The following is a 7,097-nucleotide window of genomic DNA, read 5'->3' as shown; positions in this document are numbered from 1 at the left end:
CTCAGATCCTGCCCTATGTCAAAGGGCCACCAGCTTTCCCCTCTTTGTGCTCCAAGGGAGGGTGGGGGCAGCCTGATGTCACATGGAGTGGCTGGCTAACTTGGACAAGCTGACCAATTATCAATTCAATTTAAGTTGATTCAACAATTATTTATCAGCACCTGTCCTGCCAGCCAGGTATTGCGCTTGGCACTGGGACCCTGCCTGCAGAGAGCTTCTACTTGCTGAGAGATATGGGTGGGGGAGTTCGCAGAGAAGTGAATATTAGATGATGTGCTTAGGGAAAGTGTAGACTGACCAGGGTGTCCCAACAAGCTTCTGTAGGAGCAGGCTCAGACCCAAGGCTTTGAAAATACGGAGGGAGGTGGGGCTGCCACAGAAGCCAGGCTCACGTTTAATGCAGGAGGAAAGAACAGATTTTATTTTCCTTTCACAAACCAACTGGCCACGAAGTAGACTGTAAGGTCCTTGAGGGAAGGGGCTGGCTCACCTTTGTTGGTGTCTCTTCAGAACCAAGCCCAGTGCCCAGCACACATTTGGTGCTTCATGCATTGTAGCTGACTAGTTGGTAGAGGACTGGGAGTGTTTCCCTTTCATTGTCGCACCCTCAGCTTTGCTGTTTGTGACCTGTGTGACCTTGGGCAAGCTTCTTCACCTCTCTGGGCCTTGGACCCTCATGAGTAGGAGGAAGGAGTGGACTGGGCATCTCTGAGGGCCCTTTCCGCCCCCATTCTCCTGCCCACCGTGGGCCTAATATTGGGGAGGCATTGACCAAATCCTCCTTGAGTAACGTCCCTGTCAAACTCCCAGCATTCAGAAACAGTGCTTGGAACTGGACAGTGTAGACTCACCAGACTGGAAGAAACCTTTGAGCTGAACTGTCCAGCTCCCTCATCTAACAGATGGGGAAACTGAGGCTCATAGAGGAGTATGTGGCAAGTTACTATTCAGCTTCTCAGTCTTTGTATCCTCACAAAACAAGGAGGAGCAGTTGAAATGCCGTGAAACTGATAACACAGGGTCCATTGCAGGCTGCCTCCAGCTGCCATTTGGAATGTGTGCCCTGGCCCAGTGTCCAGCCTCAGTGCTCTCTCCTGACCAACTTCCAATAAGAAGAATCTGAAATTTTAATTTACTGGAAATCCCAAAACTCTGCAGAGACTTTCCAATCCAAGAGTACATAGAAACAAACCATCTCCAGGACTGGTTTCATCCAGGGGTTCAGAGGCTGCACAGCCCAAGGCTGCCCATCCAGCCCTTCCCAGAACTTTGTCCTGCTTCTGAGAAATCTAGGTCTTCATTTCCACATTCTTTACTTTTGCTTCCCTCTTCCTCCTCCTGCCTTAGGCTGTTCTTTTCTCTCCCTCTCCCCCCAAACTTCCCATCCCTTTCTTTCTCCCTTTCTTTCTTTCTTTCTTCCTTTCTTTCTTTCTTTCTTTCTTTCTTTCTTTCTTTCTTTCTTTCTTTCTTTCTTTCTTTCTTTCTTTCTTTCTTTCTTTCTTTCTTTCTTTCTTTCTCAGTAACAGTTTCTCTAGCCAGTGCTTCTCTTCCTGTTTTGTTCCTTGCTTTGATATAATAATCAGGAAGTAATCAAAGAAACTTATTTCTGTTATTCTTCTTTCAAGGAAAAGCATGATTATAACCTGTGCATAGGAAGCAGTTTCCTGGAGGAGGGTGTGAAGGTAGTGTTTTGTTTGGCAGAATCAAGTCCTGTTTGAGGTCAATGATCGGCGGGACCCCCAGGACATCATATTCTATGTGCTTCTCAGCCCACGATGTGATTGTAAGGATTTAATCTGCTGTGAAACATTGCTTAGAGAAGACTAATCCCTTCTGCACATTTTCATTAGCGTTCCTCTCTGAACACATTGAGATTTTATAGAGATGGAAAAGTAGGAAATATGGGCTCTTGATTGTTAATGTATCCTTAATAATCTTTCTCCATTCCTCCCTCCCTCTTCTCTCTTTCTATCTCTTTGTCACTGTGTCTGTCTCTCTGTCTCTCTCTTATTCTTTTTCTTCCTCACTTTCATGAATGACTGAATAAGTGAAGAGAAGGGACAGAATTCAAGTGATGTTGTGGACATAGAATCATTGAGACAGCATTTTACTAAAGAAGAGAGGAGGTGATTGAGAATGAAGAGATGAGGGCATGTCTGGTGGTCCCTCAACAGTATTAGGGAGATGGGGGGAGGGGTGGTTTTAGGGGAACAAAGACCATGAGTTCACTTGTAGACAGATGAGTGTGAGGTGCTGGGGAGATGTCTAGGTGGAGATCTCCAGTGGGGAGTGGAGGCTGGAGGGTTAGAGCCCGGGAAGCAGATTAGGGACAGACATCTGGCCCTGGGAATCATCTGCCAGGGAATTGATGTTGGGAGACCAGAGGTGAGGGTTTAGGACAGAGCCTTGGAGGACACCCACATAAGGGGGTGAAGGAGTTAAAGAGAGAGTGGTGAGCAGAAACAGCAGAGAGCAGTGTCCCCCTGGGTGAGGGAGAAGAGAGGAAAGGAAAAGAGAGTGAGCTGAAGTGTGGAGAGCTGTGAAGAGATAAAAGGGGAAGAGAACCAAGCAAGGCCATTGGGTTTGGCCATTGCCGGCCCTTTGGCAGAGGGGCAGGAGGTTCAGTAGAGAGTGTGCCATGAGAAAGTGGAGTCAATGAGCATGGGCTATTCCTTCTGAGACAGAGGATGGCAGTTATGGGATGGGCGAGCAAATGAAGGTCTTTGTTTTTAAGGCTGAAGGTGATCCAAACTTGTTTGTAGGGCCTAGCAAAGGAGCTAGTGGCCAGGAGAAGAGTAGGGATCAGAATACAAGCCATGAAGGAGAGTCAGGGAGGGGATCAAGGATGCTGCTGGAGAGGATGCCCCTAGGGCAGGAGAAGGGACCCATCCTCTTGGGCTGCATCGCCAGGGGAGGATGGCTGAAGATGCAGAGAAGGAAAGCAGGAAGCACTTACCACCTGCTATGAGACCAGCACAGGGAGAAGGTGGCTGGTGTCTGGGAGAAGGAGGTGGCATCTTCAGAATGATGAATGAATGATCCAGGTGCTCCCTCTGAAGGCAGGGCCTCTCCAGTGTCAGAAGGGACCCCAGAGGCTGAGGGAGAAGGCAGCTGAAGCAGGGTGGTGGAGTCCCTTCCTGCTCTACAAATCATAATTCTATGGTCTCTGAAAAAAGAGGGGGCTGATGTTTACTGATGATGAAAGGCCATGAACATGTCCTAAGGGAGAAAACCCTTCTGAAGAAAGAATGTGTGGTCCAAGCTGTGATCTGAGGGGATTCAGCGGTATATAGACCTGGATGTTTCTACTGCACTTTAAAGCTGCGTTTCCCTTGCATTAGCTGATTTGATCCTCAGCAAAGCAGCTAGAGCAGATATTTCGGCTCCCACTTCACAGATGGTGAGAATTAGGAGTAACAACAGTCATAGCTGGTGTTTCTGTGACTCATTAAGGTTCGAAAAGTACTTTACATGCATGATCACATTGGAGGCTCACATTCATCCTAGGAGGTAGGGGCTATTATGCTTCCCATTTTACAGACGAGGAAACTGAGGCCAACAGAGGTTAAGTGACTTGTCCAGGGAGACACAGCGTCTGAGGCAGGATTCCATCTCCAGACTTCCCGGCTCCATCCCAGGTGCTGTCTGTCCACTGTTCCTAACTGACTATGTGAGAAAACTGACAAACAAAAGTCCGAGTGCTTTCCTCACATGCTCCAGTGCCAGGAACCCCAGCCTGGCGCCCTTTCCATCCGTGGAAGCCACTGTTTCCGTAGCTGTTGTCCTCTTTCCTTCTGTCTACTCGCCGCTCCTGCTCAGCGGTCCCCTGGCACAAGGGTCTGGCTGCGCTGCGGCTCTCCTTCCGACAAACTGACCGCTGTTCGGTGACCTCCAGCAAGGTCTTGTTTCCCTGAGACAGCCTCTGAGAGGGCCTCCCTCGTCATGGGGGCTCTCGGCTCCTTGGCCAAGGCGCTGCTGAATGAGGGCGTGGTCCCTCTCGGGGCAGTTCTTGCCACCTGTAAATAAGGGCGTTGTTTCGAGGCACGTGGGTGAAGAAGGAGGGAAGAAAGCACTGAGGGGCTTAGACACCAATGTACAGTGAGAAGTTTGGGCCACAGATCGGAGGAAGGATCAGTGATGATGGCGGACTTCAGTTATCCAGACATCTACTAGAGCTGTCCGTCAAAAGCAGCAGGGCTCCGAGTGTGTGACCTGCCTCAGCGCTCCCTTCATCCTTCCGCAGGGGGAGGAACCAAAGGAGGGAAAGTCTAGACTCGATCTAATTCTCACTAACGGGAAGGAGCTGGTGATGTGGGTGGAAATGACAGGAGCATTGGTGAAGAGAGTACACCCTTCTAGAATCTGTGAGAGTGGGGATGGAGACAGAGACTGGACCAGTCATTTCACTGGTATGTGGAACTTCCAGGTGAGGGAAGTCCCTCTGCCAGTACAGGTGGACACCCTCTCTACAGTTTGTAATCTTAGTGGCTTATAGTGACTTACCTACACAGCCTCATAGAGGTCAAACAGAATGTGAGCAGGCTGCAACATATGACCAAGAACAGGAGAAAAATTATTGGGAAGACGTGTGCCAGGAGGAGAAGGCTGTCTGGTTGTGTAGTGAGAGTCAGAGCTGACTGATGGACATCCAGACCAAAGAGCTACAATGGTATACATGATCTCAAAGAGAGGAAGGAGGGTCTCCAGCGTTCTGGGCGGACATCTGTGAGGGGACCTTTGGGAGGGTGTGGACAACAGGATGGGCAGGCATGAATGAGCTGTCATCTGCATCACTGGGAGGAGCCCGAAATCAGGGAGACCACAGACCCATTTGGCACATAAAGTGACTGAGGCTCAGAGAGCAGAAGAGACCTGCCCACAGTCACACAAATAGTGTGTGTCAGAGGCTAGATTTGAACCCAGGACGGGCAAAAGGAGAACTAAGGGAGGAAAAGTGTGTGATTGTATATTGAATGGATAGATACATATAAGAACATCTGAGAGCCAGAGGTGGAAAGCATGATGGGGAGTATTTGCGTGAATGCTTGGAGAGAGAAGAAAAAGAGAGAAATGCTACACAATACTTGATACATTCTAAATTAAGTACAATGTACCTTGATACTTGGTGTTTCATTGTGAAAGTGGGAACAATAAATTATCTGTCTGCCTATCCACGATAATTTATCTATCATTTATTAGTCCTGGAAAACAAAATAAGTCAAAGGTTTGTTGGCTTTCCATAATGTTCGTATGTGTACATCATGAAGACCTTTTTAGGAGTGAGTCAGAAAGAACTGGTCATGGGAAAATATGCGTGTACACACACACACACACACACACACACACACCATCCCCTTAAATGGTTTGGCTGTCTCTTCAAAGCCAGGAAACAGCTGGCCATCGATGGGAGCCATGTCAATCACCAAATCAGAAGGATAAGGATGGGAGGAAGATGCACCTTCCTTGTTCAAGTTGGCTCCATGCTGCTGACTCTGCAAGTGGACAAATGCAGACACGTCCACTTGGATCGTTACCAGGGAAGTTTAGTTAGTGCAAAGGAGTTGCCAAGACAAGGGAGTCCAAAGTGCCAAGCAAGCTCTCAGCCAGTAAGCCCTTGGTCTCCTTGGCACTCAGAGTCACAGCAGCCAAAGGCGAGAGAGGTGGAGAGCACAAACTCATCTGCATAACACTCCAGAGGAGGAGGATGGAGAAAGAACAACGGAAAGGAAAACTATGGACAGCTTGGCATGAGTCCCCAAGAAAGTCACAGCGTCTTCCAAAGATTCAGAGACAAGACCGGGAAGAGGACGACCTAGAAACACAAAAAGGAACAAATGTGTTAGTTTCCCTGTGTTAGTTAGTGTCCCTGATGGGACCCCCATATCTGGACACTCATACCTTAGTCCAGTGAGAAAGGGGCAGGGGTGGAGGGGAAGATAAAGGTAGGAAAAGCAGCTGACCTAACAAGATCCAGATAGTAGAAATCCATGTTGTTGTTTTTTTAAAAATCATTTTTTTAAGCAATCGGGGTTAAGTAACTTGCTCAGGGTTACACGGCCAGGTGTTTCTGGGTGGGTGCTAAGTGTCTGAGCCCAGATTCGATCCCCAGGTCGTCCCGACACTGGAGCCGGTGCTCTTACTCGCTGTGCTACCTGGCCGGTCCTAAAAATCATTTTTATTTTAACATTCTTTTCTTTTTAAATTTTGAGTTCCAAATTTCTCTCCCCCACCCACTGAAAAAACAAGCAATATGATCTTGATTATACGTGTGAAATCCTCCAAAAACATATTTCCATTTTAGCCCTGTTGCAAAAAAAGCAAAAAAAGTGATATAATTATACTTCTATTGGCACTCAGAGCTGATGAGTTTTCTCTCTAGAGATAGCATTTTTTTCTTCATAGGTCCTTTGGAATTGTCATAGATGACTGAAGTGATCAGAGTAGCCAAGGCTTTCACAATTGATCATCATTACAATATTTCTGGTACTGTGCACAATGATCTCCTGGTTCTTCTCACCTCACTTTGCATCAGTTCATATAGATCTTGCCATGTTCTTCTGATACGACCCCCCCCACTCTATCATTTCTTATACCTCTATACTACTCCATCACAATCACATGCTAGACCTTGTTCAGCCATCCTTCAACTGATAAGCATCCCTTCACAGTGCTTTGATGCCACAAAAAAGCTGCTACAAATATTTTTGTATGTATAGGTCCTCTTCCTTCCTCTTTGATCTCTTTGGGATACAGACAGGATAGTAAAATAGTGGTATTGCTGGGTCAAAGGGTCACAGTTTTATAGCCCTTTGGCATAGTTCCAAATGGCTCTCCAGAATGGGTGAATCAGTTCACAACTCCACCAACAGTGCATTAATGTTCCAATTTTTCCTTATTCCCTCTAGTGTTTGTCATTTATGATAGGTGGTGCCTCAGAGATGCCTTACTTTGCAATTTTCTAGTTAATAGTGATTTAGAACATTTTTATGTGACTATAGATAACTTTGATTTCTAATTTTGAAAACTGCTTGATCATTTTCTTTAGCCATTTATTAGTTGGGGGATGGTTCTTATTTTTTATAAATTTGATTCAACTC

Source organism: Petaurus breviceps, unplaced genomic scaffold, assembly GCF_028583685.1.
Source record: "Petaurus breviceps papuanus isolate PSGF00001 unplaced genomic scaffold, PetGlider_PUasm1.0 387, whole genome shotgun sequence".
Lineage (NCBI taxonomy): Eukaryota > Metazoa > Chordata > Mammalia > Diprotodontia > Petauridae > Petaurus > Petaurus breviceps.
Note: the sequence above shows the minus strand (reverse complement) of the source record.